General features: G+C 38.6%; 1 protein-coding gene and 1 non-coding gene across 7 annotated transcripts in view; one reads left to right on the plus strand and one right to left on the minus strand.

The window, feature by feature from the left end:
• POU6F2 (POU class 6 homeobox 2) overlaps window positions 1-17,091 on the minus strand; it is a 476,985-nt gene that overhangs the window by 302,479 nt on the left and 157,415 nt on the right. The window lies entirely within an intron of this gene.
• LOC120360943 (U4atac minor spliceosomal RNA) lies at window positions 4,432-4,557 on the plus strand. The gene has a single exon (XR_005577325.1). It is a non-coding gene; the product is annotated as a U4atac minor spliceosomal RNA (small nuclear RNA).

A 17,091-nucleotide genomic window follows, 5' to 3' on the forward strand; every position in this document is an offset into this window, starting at 1 on the left:
ATCCAAAGCATGTGTTTTGATGAATGGTGGGTCAAGTGCCTTATTTTCTGATCCAAGGACAGTGTTAATGTACCATGCAAGTGAAATGAACATTGGAGAAGATGACCAGTATACCATGTAGGATGATGACACATGGGAAGACACCCAATTCTTGGTCTCTAAATGTCATGGGAAAATGTACTTAAGTAGAGGCAGGGCAGTCTACCTCCTGTTTTGCATAATCTATTTATCTTTTCCCTTATTCTTTGTTATTCTGTCTTCAGATGTTCTTCCCTGATTTGCATAGTATTGCTTTTGTATTATAAAAGTGTGGGTTGGGAGGCCAAGGTGGGCGGGTCATAAGGTCAGGAGATCAAGACCATCCTTGACAACATGGCAAAACCCCATCTCTACTAAAAATACAAAAATTAGCTGGGCGTGCCTGTAACCCCAGCTACTTGGGAGGCTAAGGCAGAAGAATCGGTTGAATCAGGGAGTCGGAGCCCACATTGCACCACTGCACTCCAGCCTGGCAATAAAGCGAGAGACTCTGTTTAAAAAAAAAAAAATTGTGGGGAGACAAGGTGCCTGTCGCTGACCAAAAGAACCATGAGCCAAGTAATACTCATATGGCTTGGCCTGAGGATTTGAAAGATACCTCATCAGTCTACATGGGCCATTTTGAAGTCAGCTACCTTGAGCAAATCGCTTGACCTCTCTGGGCTCCCGTTTTCTCATCTATAAAACAAAGACATCAGCGTGTATCTTCCTGGCAGGGTTAATACCTACACCAACGTATCTGTCATACAGCTGTCTTTAGAAGCCTGAAAACTGAAGAAATACTAAGTTCTAGTACTACAATTCTACTAACCTTTGCAGAAATGAGTCTAACTTAGAACAAAGAAATATACTTCAGGCAGACGAAAGTGACTCAACTAGTGTATCAATTTCAATGAGAGGCATGTGAATGTTTTTATGAAAATATAAAGTACTACATGAAGTTTAAGGTATTAAACCATCTTCCTATAAAAAGATTTGTGAAGATGAATCTCAGCAGAGGAAAGAAAGGGCAAGCAAGAGAAAAGAGAGAAGGCAAGAGATGGTAGTTAAGAATAGATGGTGCCTGGAGCAGGTGATGATTACAATAGAGAACTAAGAAACAGGAAATCTCTCTGGTACTTAGCCTTGTGCATTTGCTTCTCCTGGGTTCTCACAGTTCTGATAGTCTAACCCAGAACCTTCATCAGAATTTATTACTGCTTTGTGCACAAAGTGTGAACTAAAAGGTTAATGAAAGATGTCAATAGCTGCCATGAATTCACTTCAACATCTATTTAACAAATAACTATTTGTTTGGCACTAACAGAGTCACCAAAAAAAAAAAAAAAAAAAAGGTAATACTCTCACTTACTAATTCACTGACAAAAATTATCCTCTGGACACTTATAACCTGTGGGCACTCCTTCAAGAGTCCTAAATCTAGTAAGGAGATTTACAAGTTCACAACTGTCATACAAGACATAGTATTATAAATTGCTTTAAGAATACTGAGGGAAGTTAATCCCAAAGAATTAATAAGCACAAAGTCTTCATGAAACATGTTGATTTTTAAATAGGGCTGATGCTAGAGGCAGGGTTTCTCACCAAGGAAGATGAGAATGGGCTGGAGCAAAACCCAGAAGCAGGAAGGCAGGAGGTCAGTTTTAGATGAATATCAGCTACAAATGTGGAAGCAGTGTCCCCTGATATACAGAATGACTCTCTCTTGTAGATAGCTGAGGTGTTTGCCATAGATGAGTGGCAACAAGGAAAATCAGAGGTGTGTACTGGGGCAGAGGCTGCAAGCGGAAAGTCTAATTGGAGACATTGAAGTAGAAGGAACCAGGAGAGTGTCTGTGGGACAGAAAAGTACAGGAGGAACTGGAGGGACCCTTCTTGTAAACTGCTCCCACCAGAGCTCTGAAATAAGCCTTCTACCACTGGTTTACTGAAATTATAAAATCCTCTTGGCTGTTCTCAGTCTTCCTCTACTGGATGCTCCACACAGAATTAATAAATTATTTTAATAACTAGCATTCACTAAGTGTTCACTGTGTGCTAGAAACTCCATGACATATGCTCCGCACTGGCCACATCCTCTTTCATAAACCCTCTCTCAACTCTTGGGACACTGTCCTCTCCTGTGTTTGCTGATAGTTCCTCAACTCCTACTTCCCAGTGTCTCTTGCTAATTCCACTTCTATCCACACCATCAGAGACACTGAAACAAGATAGTAGCCCTCTTACATATGTCAGAACCTCAGGATTGGCTTACTCAAATTGCCCATGTCATCTAAAGATTCTGGGAAGGCGTGTCTTTCCGGTTGAGAGCCACTGGTCCACCTACACCTTTCTGATGGGTTTAAGTAGATTGTTTTCTTTCTCTGGACTCCCCTCCCCTCTCCTCTTTTTCTTTTCTTCCTCTTCTCTCTCACTGACAATTCTTAGTTTCAAAAGCACATTTTGCCTTAATTTACTTCTTCCCTCCCTTCCTACTTTTCCTTCCTTCCTTCCTTCTTTTCATCCTTTCTCCTACTATTATCATCTTTTTGTTACCTCTTTCCACCACAGTGCCTAGTATAATGCCTATTTTAATGTATGTTCTATGCATTTTCTCTTGCAGTGCTTTGCACAGAGTAGGTGTGCAATAATTATCTGGATTGAGCTAGATATGCTTATGTGTTTACCCAGCAGAAAGGTGTGAACATTTCAACACTTTAAAAAGACTACATAGAAATTAAATACAGTAGTCAAAGATATAAAAGTGTAAGTCTTTGGACAATAACTTCTGACAGAGTTAAGGATATATTCAGGTGCTCCACAGTGCTTACATGCGGGGGAGTTTTTATCTAACACCTCTTCTTGGATGAGCATTGAAGAATGGATTGGGGAAGAAACAGAGAAAGGAAGAGCAGTTGTTTATCTTTAGGTAACTTTAAAGTGCCAGTGAAAGATAAGACATAGAACATAGACATGAGCATAATTTTATAGAGCAACAGTAATGTGACACTGGAGGAGGGCATCTGCAATGATTAATTCTTGTCTGTTTGTTTTTGAGACAAAGTCTTGCTCTGTTGTCCAGGCTGGAGTGCAGTGGCACAATCTAGGCTCACTACAACCGCGGCCTCCCAGGTTCAAGCAATTCTCCTGCCTCAGCCTCCTGAGTAGCTGGGATTACAGGTGCACAACATCATACCGAGCTAATTTTTTTGTATTTTTAGTAGAGATGGGTTTCACCATGTTGGCCAGGCTGGTCTAGAACTCCTGAGCTCAAGTGACCGCCTGGGCCTTCCAAAGTGCTTGGAATAAAAGGGGTAAGCCACTGCACCCAGCCTGCAATGGTTAATTTTTTACGTCAACTTGGCTGGATTAAAGGATACCCAGAGAGCTGGTCAGCATTATTTCTGGGGATGTCTGTGAGAGTGTTTCCAGAAGAGATGGCATGTGGATCTTGGATCAGTGAACTTAATAAGAAAGATCCATCCTCATCCAATGTGGGCGGGCACCATCCAATTGGTGGGGGCCTGAATAGAACAAAAGGGCAGAGGAAAGGCAAATTTGCTCTCTCTTCTGGAGCTAGAACACCCTTCTCTTGCCCTTGGACAGCAGAACTTCAGGTTCTCTGGCCTCTGGACTCTGGGATTTGCACAGGCAGATGCCCAGTTCTTAGGCCTTCAGCCTCAGACCAAGAATGACCCCAATAGCTTCCCTGGTTCTCCTGCTTGCAGACAGCCCTTAATTGGACTTCTCAGCCTCCATAATCGCATGAGCCAAGCTCCCTAATAAATCCACCCATATATGTCTCTCTCTCTATGTATCCTATTGGTTCTGCCTCTCTGAAAAACCTGACTAATACTGTATCTAAATTCCTTGGCAGTCCCCAATCATGTCTAGAAATTTGACAAAATTTATGAAACTTGAGGACTGTAATTCAACACCGTATCCTCAGTCCTGTCAACTAGAATATTTAATAATTACTGAATTCACAAGTGAATGAAGAGTGCTTTTTAAAAATTACTAACAATTATTGAATACTATGAGCAATATACTATGTTTTGTGCTTACTGTATACTATTCCTTTAATCTCCATAACAACACCCTAGGAAGAATATAATATAGTTATTCACATTTTACAGATAAAGAAACTAAAGCTCAGATAAGTTACATGAATTGCTGAAGCTGGAAAAAATAAAATCCCAATGGCCTGCTTCAGACCCCTGCTCTTCAGCCTGCAGTATGGCTTCCTGAATGAACGGCTAGCATCCCGAATTTTTATCTGCTATATTAAGCATCTTACTCCAAGAAGAAATTTTGGCTGCTAACCATCCAGCATTCATTTTTACTGCTTTATTATAGGCCCCAGAAGGAATAACAGTTAACCATTTAGGGACCTCTCAAAACTTTGTCAGTTTAACCATCCTTTTCTTGGGGTTGCACTACTGTCCAGTGAGTGCATAGTGAGGGCAGTACTGCTAACGCCTAAACACCACACTCGCATCAGCTAAAGCTTTGCTTTACATTGGTTCAATTTTTGGAAAAAATGAAAACCAAAAAAAAAAAAAAATTAAAAAAAACCCCGACTTTGCCAGTTTATTGAAGTTGCACCTCCAACAATTTGTTGCCTATGGAAAGAGTACTTGTTTAACCTGACTTGATTCTCTGCCATTGTGCATGATTTCAGCTGTAGGACAGCATCACTGCAGTCATCCAAACCATTAGCCAAAGGGTTTCTTTAAAACATGCATTGCGTGCAACAAAAGGGCAAAACCTTAATACGGTTTTATTTGCCAAGTAAATGTAGCTGTAAATTAATTCCTTACATCACTGTTCATTAATATTTAATATATTTATATGAAGGATGCCACTTCGCAATTCCCCATACACTCAGCATTTAATAATCTAGAAACAGCTTATCTTCTTTAACTCACTGAGACTGGATTTGCAATAACTAGTAATGTTAAATGTATTTTTAAAAAATCAATAATAAATAAATGCATAAGCACTTCCCTCTAGAATGCTTCTGATGTTATTTACAAAATTAAAAAAAAAGATGACAGATCCACAAGGGACTTTATAACCATTTCATTACCACCTCCCTAATTGTGTGTGGTAGAACTGTGTAATCTGTTTATTGAAATTGAAATCTTTGGAAGGGATCCTCCCCACAGACATTAACAATAAGCATCTCATGCAATAACATAGTACTTAATATAATATTAACATTATATGCACCAGGCCTTAACCGCTCGCTGGTTCCCCCATTGGAATTGAACATTTTAACACTCTGTGCTCTGCCTCAGTATTCAATCCTATATCTAATTTACAGGCTGTAAAACACAATATTCACAGATTACAATAAATACAAAGAAGTTCTAAGGACACATCTGGTGTTACTAGGAAAAGAGAGACTATTTTGTTTGCAGTAGAAACAAAAGAAAACTCCCCTTAAAGTTCTGACCATGAAGAAAACCATTCTGTTCAGTACTGCCAGTCCAAGTGACACAAAAGCGTTACTCTGACATTAGGTGAAGGTATCTGCATGTAAATGGTGCATGACTGAAATCTAGATATCCCTCCCCAGCTTGCTTTTCCTGAAGAGGTAAGCAGGGAAGGGAAGAGCAATAAATGAGGGCTTGGGAACACTGGTTTTCATCTTGAATCTTCCTGAATGATCTTGTATGCTTTTGAGTAGTTTAACTTCTCTATACCTTAGATTTTGTATCTCCAAATAAACAAGATGAACGACTGTCTAGAAGATTCCTTCCAGCTATAAAACTCAAAAAATCTGGAAGAAAATCCTTCATGTATGAAAGTTAGTTTGCAAACCCCACTCTGAGATTTTTTTTCGTTACGCTTTAAGCAGTATCTCTTAAATTTCAAGCTTTCTCAGTAACAGAGCAATTAAAACAGCATTCATTTCATGCTGTATAGTTTTCTAAACTCTTTTTATATATTATCTCAATTAATATAAAGCACAATACTGGACATAAATTATATAGCTGAGATGAAGACTAGAGACAGGGTTAAAAGGGAAAAACCACGTGAAATTGCAAAATATCTATGGAATAATGGAGAAGCCTCAAAAGTCAATGAACACTTGCCCAATTCTTTCATGATCATTCAGCTAACTTAAATGATCTAATAGTGCTCTATAGTTAAGATGGCCTTTTGCAAAATACATGTTTACTATCATACTATCATCCACTAATCTTAAATACAGCATAAACATTTCCTCATTGTTTGTGTTCCATGCCTGCGTTAGGCAAGCAAATCACATTCTGGATTTTACTTGGTCATTTGAAGAGAGATGTAGACCTTTCCTAGGTCATTAGACCTCTATCAGCCAAAATGTGTACTTAATATGTATTTTTGAAACTAATAATTATTTAATATGAAAAATAATATGACCCATCAGATTCAGGATAGGTGTTACATTTTGGGAGTAGGAAGGGAAATTTTATCAAGAAGGAATCCTCAGGAGCTTCAATAATAGTTAGTATTACATTGTTTAATGTGGGTGACTGATTGAATAGCATTTGCCATATGGTTATTTACACATTTTATATAAAAACATATAGGTGAGATTTTCACACTAAAATATAATAGGTAAACTTTTAAAATAAATTTCTCTTTCAAGTCTATCTTCCTTTCAGAAAGCTTAGGGGACAAAAATTAAGACCACTGAATTATAACGTAAATTTAAAAATTGGGTGTTTGCCTTTTATTTATGCATGCTCTGATACAACATGTAGTTGTCTTGAGAGTAAAACCTTTCAATACATAGGAAACCAGTTTAAGAGAAATATTATGGGATACATTTGATATAGATATGCTAGCAAAGTTTTTCAAAGGTATTTTCAACTTCAGAACTTACAATTTGCAAGTTCAGTTTTTCTAAATGGAAATTATAGTTTTCCAGAATGGTCTTCAACAAATCATTCTCTTACTCTCCTCCTTCTTTTCTCAAAAATAAAACCACTTTTCACTATTTTTACATAACTTTGGAAAGCAAGGCATCCTGGCTACAGTGAAAAAGATTTTTAATAACCTTTCCATCTCACCCTCTTCATCGCTTTCCTCTCATATAAGGTTGTTCTATCTCACTACTAAGAAAAAAAATTTAAGACTGAACTTCCCCCCAACCTCCCACAAAAAAATCAGTAATAGCAAGAGAAATACTGGTTTGGAATTATCGTTTCTTTTTAAAAGTTGATCAGTTCCTTTCAGAACCCCAAATGCTTTATCTTTAATCTGATCTTGTTTTGCCTGCTTGAGTATGAGATTGCTTTATCACTCATTCTACCACATTGGCCATTGAGGAGAGTCACTATACTGCTCTCACTTTCAGGTGTGGTTCTTTTACGGATGAAAGGTGGAGAACCTGTGTCCCGGGATCATTTTATCACACAGCCTCCTTGCACAATTTCCAACTGTCCTACAACCTGAAAGCATGAATCAGCACATAGTATCAGGTGAACAGGACATGTTGAACTATTTTACTATTTCTGTGCCATGAGATTGCTATAGAAATACAGCCACCTTCTTCATTTTGCTGGAGTTCTCCCTAGATTCACAGGAAACAAAGGGAAAGATTACTATGTCTGGAGCCAGGGCAATCATCAGTACATTCATTGCAGTAGCAGTATTCTCTTCCCCAGTCATCATCTTCTTTTCAACTTGGCTAGGAGGCTCCACCCTCACCCACAGAGCCTATATACAAAAAAAGAGCATGAATTCATGCTTCATTCAGGATTATCAATCCTAGAAATTGGTTCTACCTGTGGTTGCAATTTCTAATCCAATTAATTTCAATAAAATGGATCAACTATTAGCAACATGGGAAGTACTATAGAGAAGACCAAGACATAAACCTTGCCTTTAAGGATCTTAGATGTGAATGAACTTAGACATAATGCTCAGACACATGAGTGCATAACAGTAACAGTGCTGTTAAGTGAGCACTTACTGTGTTAGTAACTAAGCAAAGAGCTATATGTATGTTTGCTCATTTAATTCTACAAATGTCCTATACAGGCATTATTATTCTGTGACCAAGAGAGCTTATATACCGAGGTCCTAAAGCAAAGTCAAAGCAGGAAGCAAACTCACGCCTACCTTACTCCAAAGCCCATGCTGTAACTACCGTCTTACATGCCCAGCTCAGCTGCTTAGCCAATGAGACAGACAACAGAGTATGGGAATGATCGGGAAAAGTTGGAAATACAATCCTTTTAACTTGATTTTAAGTGAATTCACCAGATTAATGTTTGTACTTTGAAATGTTTGGCTAACAAACCTATTAGTAATGTATGCTATTCATTGTGTTTATAACAGTATTTCTCAAAATCTAAACCATCTTTTATTTTTAAAGCTAATTATCACTATGAACAGCCAGATTTCAAACAGATAGTATTGATGTTTATGTGTTCCTACCAGTTACTTGTGAACATTATAGGTGGCAGAGTATATTGAATTAGCTGTCATCCCTCCTTACACCAGCAGCAAGGGTACCCATCTGATCTCTCGCCCTCCCAACCACCTGGCTGTTTTTTCAAGTGCACCCCCTTTACCCCCAAGGCTCATGGTACTGCACTCTTTTGCCTGGATGTTAAGGGACTCAGCTATAGTACTGATTTTTACATTCCTATTCTTTAGAATAACAAGCATCATACAGAGATGAAGGGAAACAACTGAACAAGTAGCACCAAATCTTTATCTGGGCTATTGTAATAAAAAAGAAAGTCAGATTAATCAGTGTATCTGTTCATTTCTTTTAATCTTTTAATTAATTGTCAACTACAGTAGTAGTATGAGGGTACTGATTTCATTTCATTGATTTACCCTGAAATAAAAATGCATCAAAACTGTTCTGCTGACATCTAGAATCTCTGGATATAAATGTAGATGTTTTAAAGTGACTCCCTATTTTTTTCATGCTCTTGACCCCATTTTCCCCCAAAAGGGTGGGATGCAATCATATCATGTAGCAAAATCAGAGAAGCCACCATGTCTGAGATCCTGGGTTGGTGCAGGAAGACGCAAGGTGTGTCACATCAGTCCCAGCTTGATGTCATGAATAAACACCACATCAGTTCAAATACAGATCAATCTATTATTTTAAAGCAATAGAAACTGCCATCATTGGTGCTGAATGCTCAGTATTGCTCTTCAACCCTCCAACCTTCATAATAATATATATATGAAATCTTTTCTCCATCAACATTATATCGGCTGCTAGTGTTGACACTAAGTCTCTCCCATCCACCTTTGTCCAATGCACAGCCCTCAGAAACCATTTCTTATTGGCTAAAAGCAGATAAATCTGCCAAAAGCCAGTGCTTATTTCTTTCCCAAGAGACCTCACTTGAGTAAGTGTAAGCGAGCATAACTCTGTGTGTTTTCTTACCCAAAGTGACAGGCAGCCTGGGAACAGAAGATCTCCGTTTCTTAACTCAGTACCCTGGATTTGGATGATTTAACTATATATAAAGGCAGCACTAGGTTGATTTGAAAGATACATTTTATCAAGTTGTCAGCTTTCCAGGGCCAACTGTTTCAAAATCACTTATAAGTAAACTAGAAAATGATTTGGATTGTAGGAAATTTAAACCTTACTTTCCCAGAATGTTGCAGCAAATAACTGAAAAATAGACATAGAATCAAACTCTGAAATTAAAGTGTCCTGAGTGTGTCTCGCTGGTGGTGAGAGGCTGCACGGTCTAATGGATGGAGAGCTGGATGCCGAGGCAGGAGACCTAGGGAGTGATTTCCACTCTGGCAGCAAATCACTGAGTGACCTTGGGAATCTCCACCCACCTACCCACAGGGAGAAGACCAGACTTCTTGGGCTGCGCCCCTCACTGCTTTGCCCATTTGCCACCTTTTGGGGGGGGCTCTGCCAACAGGTATGGGAAACCTCTTAATATAGGGACAAGGAAGGAAAGGTTTGGACCAGGTAGAGAACTTCAATACCAGCCTTCCTTTGCATCTCTCTTCAGTGGCCAGGAGGAAAGGCAGGAACCTTTGGGGACAGAAAGGTTCTCATGCTTTTTCCAGCCTAGTAAAATAAATAACTGCCACAGCCAGTTCCTAAAGACCAGCTGGGGGTCACTTACCCATCCGCAGCCCGGAAGATAATTTCACCTCTTGTTTGACTTCTCAGGAACTCTTGGAGGAGGATTAATCAGATATTGACTGCTGGGGAGTTTTTCAGGGCCCTGAGCATCTCAATTATAAGAATCTTCATGATGCTTTTGGGCTACAGTTTCAGACAAAGCCCTACCCAACTGAAACTCTAAGTTCACTGCATTTTCTAACATTACATGAGTATACAAGCATAACTATGCAGTGTGAACAATGTCCTTGGTCTGCAGATCACCTTTTTCTCTATCATGAGCACTCTTGGCTACAGAAGGAAGATAAGGCACCCTGATGTTACTCTCATCATGATAATCTTACCACTTGCAAGGCACAAGGAGAAAAAATACAGACATCTTGTTACTGTCTTTCAAAAGGGTTACCAGTGGTCCCCTTCCTCCTTACTTTTTCCTGACTCTAGTCCTCAGCTGGAGTTTTGGGAGCACTGGATTTGGAAGCCTCCCACTCCCAAGCCCTCACAGCATGTACACACAGTTAAGGGCATGGGATTATCGGCAAAAGGGCATCATTGCCGTGACATGGCATTTTCAGGAATTCAACAAATCTGATCATTTCAGAAGCCATATATCTGCCTTATTTGAGTTAGATAAAAAGAGAAGTTACTAAGGTAGGATCAGGCATTGTCTCCTTTTTCAGAAAGGGGTCACAGATACTGTACTGCCACTGGAGAGCAGATGATGTGTCATAGAAATCTCTGCACAACAAACTATGTGAAGCTCAATTTATCTACTTCAGGAGGACCAAGAGCTACATCAGCTCAACAGGGATTTGAACTTGTGGTCTCAGGGACTTCTGGACTAATGAAGCTGATGGTGAGATGACTAAGACATCACCACTAGCTAATGGGCCCCCAGAGAGGATACACGTGACCAGAATGATTTATTGATCAATGCTGACCTCTAAAACTACTTTAGGACAGGCATTGGAAACATAAAACCACTTTTACTGTGCAGTGGCTCAGGCTGCTGGTACTTCGGCTTTGTAAAATGCCGTGTGGGACTCGGATCAATCATTGCTAGACTTTGCAGTTTGCTGACCTCCATCAGGAAAAGAACTCTCTAGAAGAAGCAGAAAACCCATGTTTAATAGCAAAGAAAGCAATGCCACTTCAGTTGTGCATTTGGAATCATGATGAAAACTTGCAGGGCAGAAGTCCCTACCCCCGATAGGATGAGAGAGTTTTATGAAAAATAAAAAGTGGAAAAAGTCAATTCCACATAGTGTACAAAGAGTAAATTGTATTATCAGAAGAATTTTTTTTCCTAATGAGGAATCTTTCTTCAGTTCTATAAATAACTTAATATAAAGGTGCTCAACATCACTAATCATCAGGGAAATGCAAATTAATACCTCTATGAGGTATCACCTCACACTCCTAAGGATAGCCATTGTCAAAAAGTCAAAAGATAACAAGTGTTTGCAACACTGTGGAGAAAAGGGAACCCAGGACACTGTTGATAGAAATGTAGATTGAGCTGGGCGGAGTGGCTCATGCCCGTAATCTCAACACTTTAGGGGGCTGAAACAGGGAGATCACCTAAGTTCAGGAGTTCAAGACCAGCCTGGTCAACATGGCGAAACCCCATCTCTACTAAAAACACAAAAATTAGCTGGGCATGGTGGCATGCAACTGTAATTCCAGCTACTCAGGAGGATGAGGCAGAAGAATCACTTGAACTTGGGAGGGAGAGTTGCAGTGAGCTGAGATCCTGCCACTACACTTTAGTCTGGGAAACAGAGTGATACTCTGTCTTTAAAAAAAAAAAAAAAAAAAGGAAAGAAAGAAATAAATTTAGATTGGTGGTACAGCTGTTATACAAAACAGTGTGGAGGTTTCTAAAGAAAATAAAAATAGAACTATCATATGACCCAGCAATCCTTCTTCTGGGTGTTTACCCAAAGGAGATGAAATCACCACCTTGTAAAGATATCTGCACTTCATTGCAGCATTATTCACAATAGCCAGTAGATGAAACAACCTAGATGCCATACACCACACACACACACACACACACACACACACACACACACACACACACGTATTACTCAGCCTTAGAAAAGGAAATCTTGCCATTTGCTACAAAATGGATGAAACTGAAATGCATTATGCTAAGCAAAATAGGCCAGAAACAGAAAAGTTTTGCTTGATCTCACTTACATGGGGAATATTTTGCTTCATCTCACTTTATATATATATATATGAGCCCTTTATATATGTAAGGGCTCAAATACACGGAGGGAATGAAACAGTGGTTACCACCAGCAGGAGGCAGGGGGAGAGGAAATGGGGAGATGTGGTTCAAAGGATACAAAATAGCAAATATGTAGGATGAACAAGTTCAGAGACTTAACGTACAACATGAGGACTAAATTTAATAAAATTGTCCTGTATTAAAAATTTTTGTTAAATAAATAGATGTTAGCTGCTCTTATCACAAAGAATAGTAATTATGCGAGATGACAGATATGTTAATCTGCTTCACTACAGCAGCCATTTCACTATCTTTATGTATCCCGTAACATCATGTGGTAAACTTCAATTATACACAATAAAATTTATTTTTAAAATTAAATAAATAAAACCACTGGATATCTGTGCTTAAAAAAAGTATTTTGATGAGATTTTGCCATAATATTCCCTGCAATTAAGTACGTGGCTGGATACAGAGTGAGCCTCTGCATAGGCTAATTAAGGGAGGTTCCGGAATCAACAATAGATCACATCTAGTGTTCCATTGCCACCGTGCCCACCCTCTAAAAGTAGTGCATCCTTATTCAGCCTTCAGGGAAAGCTAATCATATGCCTCCTCTCTCCTTTGAAGTAAATTAGATCATCATTTCCAGTGCTCTCCCTCCCATAACATTTAACACAGCATATACATGTGGTTATGTGATAAGCACTTGCTTCTTCCTTAGACTGTAAGCCCCATGCAAGAGAACTGCTTGGCTTATCCCTGAAGCTTTACTGCTCAGCCCAATTCTGTGCACATAGCAGGCACTCAATAGATATTCGTTTAAAAAGCGAGTACATTTTCTCTTTGTTATTTCCTCCTCTAAATATTTTAAGGTGCAGTTTTCCTGTGTGATCTCTGTGAAAGTAAGCTTCCTCATGCCCTTTCTGGATCCAGGATGAGAAAAGAAAATAAATAAAAATGAATAGAGGGTGGGTTATGTTATCCTTTTTCTCTCTTAAAGAAAACATAAAGCAATAAGAATCATCCACAACCTCACACCCTTAAAACAATACAAAGCAGCTTCTGAGAAAGGGGTGAGGAGTGTGCGCACCAACCTTCCCACTGGAGCAGTTCCTTCCCTGCAAATTGCCCAAGGAAACTCAAAATACCCCAGATCCAAATACGTAACTGCAAAGGGTGAGAATATTTCAGAGCAAAGAAAAGCACTTGGAAAACCTTTTTAGAGTCATTCCGCTTATGTCAAGACCTTTTAAAACCATTGCCAGTTAGAAGTAAGAAGGTTAAAATGCTGCTCAGTCTATGCTACACATTTGCAAATAGGCTCATCAAATGTGCCAAGGAGTTACTTCTCTCTGCTCAGGCAGGTCTTATTTGATTACTTATAATAAAGGGCATACACTGGTCAAAACCATGTGATCTGGTCCTGTCTCTCATAAACGTCGTATGCCCACAAATTCCAAGTATGTTCTAAAATGGCAATGTAGTTGTTCTCAGAGTAGTTTTTTTGAGAGCATGCTATCTTGTCTCACTGAAGATTTCTCAATGAACATATTAATTCCCAACTTATGGAGGAAATAAATCTTTGTTTTGATGTTTAGTGAATTTTTATAAAAACAACATTTGAGATACTCTGTAATGGAGTGGCGAAAAATAGTTTACTTTTTTCTTTTCCCTTGAAATGGCAGATTTAAATGGAGAGAGAATTCTGAAGATGGCACCCTAAGAAACTGGCATGGAATGTCCACTCTAAGTGACCAAATGTGCTGCTATGTGAAGGAATGAAAGCCTTCATTGCAGAAGCCATCGATGTCTCGATGTCTTGCTATAAATTGTAAATCCTGCATGAGTCAATAACAGCCTAGGCCAATTGAACTCCAGTGGAGAAAGGAAGCTACCATAGACCAAAGACTCCTCCAGAAGGAGCAAAGAGGACCCTTCAAATCTTCAGAGCTGTGTCCCTGCAATAACACCCTGGAAGAAGAACATACCCTTGGGCAGTTCTAAAGGATTTGCTATAGTAATTATACCAAATGACATTTTTGTATGAGATCATTCATGTAAAAAGTAAGCCCTTAGAAAGATAGTTGGTGATTCCCATGGAGGTATTAGAAAGCAGTAAACACCATTCAATCCATAAGAGAAACTCACAAAGGTGTTGCCTGACGATAGATAAATTATGGGTACTTAGTCACACTCCAAAGGCCACTTGAACTTACAGGTAGTTATTGAAACAGTAACTTCCCAAATAAACTAATTATTTACTTACAGAGACAATTAGGGGATGGATAGAGAATGAAAATGGTGATTGAATAAACCTAAAAGAAACTGATAGAATCTGTAGCATACTGAAAGACCATCAATAATTAAGATATAGCTCCAAAGAAATTACAATGCATGTAATAGGAACTAGGACATTATCTTGAAATTACTAGATTTACCCACAGTTCTTCAGAACCAATTATGCAATATGAGAAACTTTTTAAAGTAACAGACTCTTCCAGTCCAATGTGGTTTTATTTCCTATACACGATGGTAAGATCTAGATACTTCTTATCATAAGTGAGCTTTTAAAATATTATTTATCTTGTGACTTTATTCGGAAGCAAGGAGAGTACAGTAGTTTTCTTTCTAAAAGGCAAATTCTTAAAAAGCAAAGCCCAAGTTGTGGCCAATTTTGCATTCTCAGTGCCTGACACCTCATAGGTACTTTAGAAATATTTTAAGAAGGAAGGAAAGAGAGAAGGAGGGGAGGGAGGAGGAGAAATAAGAAGGAAGACATATTTTGATGGTATGTGCTATTTGGCTTGTGGTGGTGATCCTCCTCTTTAGAGTTCTAAATATGTCAGCCCCTTTTGTCCCCTTGTCCATAGTTCCTTGATTCCGCTTTTGAAATCTTTTCAAGATTTCTCAGGAATTAAGTTTCTTCAATAATTGATGTGGTTCAATAATCCTTTCACATAGAATAGAATAATAAATGTTTAAACTTTTCAATCTGTCTAGATCCTCAATAAATTTCCTCCTTTTACCCTCAGCCTAGCCCATTTCTCTTATTTTAACAATTTTCTGGGTGCTTGCAATGAGCCCAAACTTGCCCTAGTTTGGTCCTGGAGGTTTAAAGATTAATACAAAAGCCTCAGCCCTGGGAGTCTTCACTCCTACAGCTCCCTCACTCCTTAAGTGGCTCTTATTTCCCAAATGTCCATCTCTGGTCAGTCAAGCCATCTTGCTTATAAAGCAGACATTGTTTGGATAAATATTGCTATTTCTTTCACATAGAAAGCTATTTAATACATTTAGAATTCTCTATCACCTTTGAAGTTTCTAATGAGCAAGGAGCTTCCCAGTCAGCTTCACTGATCGCCCAGACCTGGCTCCAGGCAATCTCTTCTGCATGGTCCTTCAGCGGTTCTCAGGAAGCTATAATCAACATTTTATATCCTTCATTAGGCCAAATCCTATGAAGATGAGCTCTGTATACAGAGCTTGGTTTCTCACCTTGCCCACAAAGAGAATGGTGCTTAACATACTGAGGTGATCATTTTATTTGATCAGTTCACTAGATCCTTTGGCAGCTTCTTCTGATGCTAAACTTGATCACTATGAGGACCAACTTGGAGACCACCAAAGGCAAGAGAACTTCCTAAAGTGGAGGTCTCTTGGAATAATATCCTCATTGCATGTACTTCTCTATGCCACAGCTACTTCTGATATTAAGAATTTATTCAGAAAAAGACAATCCACTAAAATATAAGTAAAGGCAGGGGTTTATGCCCATTTTGTTCCATGCTGTATCCCCAGCATCTATAACAGAGATGACATACAACAATTTCATAAAAATCTGCTTAATTAGCAAATTATTGCTTGAATTAACTGCTAAATAAATGTATGTATGATTTTATAGATCCATATACATTTATATGTTTTTTAATATTTCAGTACACACAAAACTCCCAACATTTATCAGCTCAGGGGAATGAATTAGAGGAAAGGAGGTGTAAGGGTGCTATAAGATTTTTCTTTCATAGTGTATTAAAGCAAAAGAGAGGCTCAAATAAGGAGGAATTTAACAAATACAAAGTTATTTCAGGGCCAGGACTCAACATATTTCTGAAAGCCAAGAGAACTTACAATTCAACAAAAAAATATCAATAAGGAAAGAAAATCAAAGGCATATGAAGTTTCATGGAAAATCTAATTTCATTGTGTGCTGAACTTTATTAGGTAATATTTTTATTTGTTTCCAAAAAGCAGTTCTTACCTTTCTTTTCTTTTTCATTAGTTACCAGAGTGAATTCTTTCTCTTTCTTTAATACAGATTTGTAGCTAAATGCACAGGGACATCTACAAGCTTGTAAACAATTTTCAGCAGTTCATTACCCATCTCTCCTGCCCTACCGAAATTATAAACACAATGGTACAACAAATCACATGAACATTCTTTTTTACAGGGTCACGGTATAATGTCCTGAGAGCAATGAGCAGACCAATAGCCAAGAGATTCTTTTTTTTTTAATTGGCACCTTGTCTCTCTCTCTCTCTTTTTTTTCTTTGAAAGAAAGAGAAAGAGAAAGGGGGAGAGAGAACAGGAGTCTTGCTCTATTGCCCAGGCTGGAATGCAATCTAAAAATAGGTATTAAAAACCTCTTTTATGCCGATAATTGTGGTTAACAGCGGAAACAGGAAGGAATAAGGGAAGAAAATAACAAACAAACAGCCAATA

Source organism: Saimiri boliviensis, chromosome 10 (assembly GCF_048565385.1).
Source record: "Saimiri boliviensis isolate mSaiBol1 chromosome 10, mSaiBol1.pri, whole genome shotgun sequence".
Classification (NCBI taxonomy): Eukaryota; Metazoa; Chordata; class Mammalia; order Primates; family Cebidae; genus Saimiri; species Saimiri boliviensis.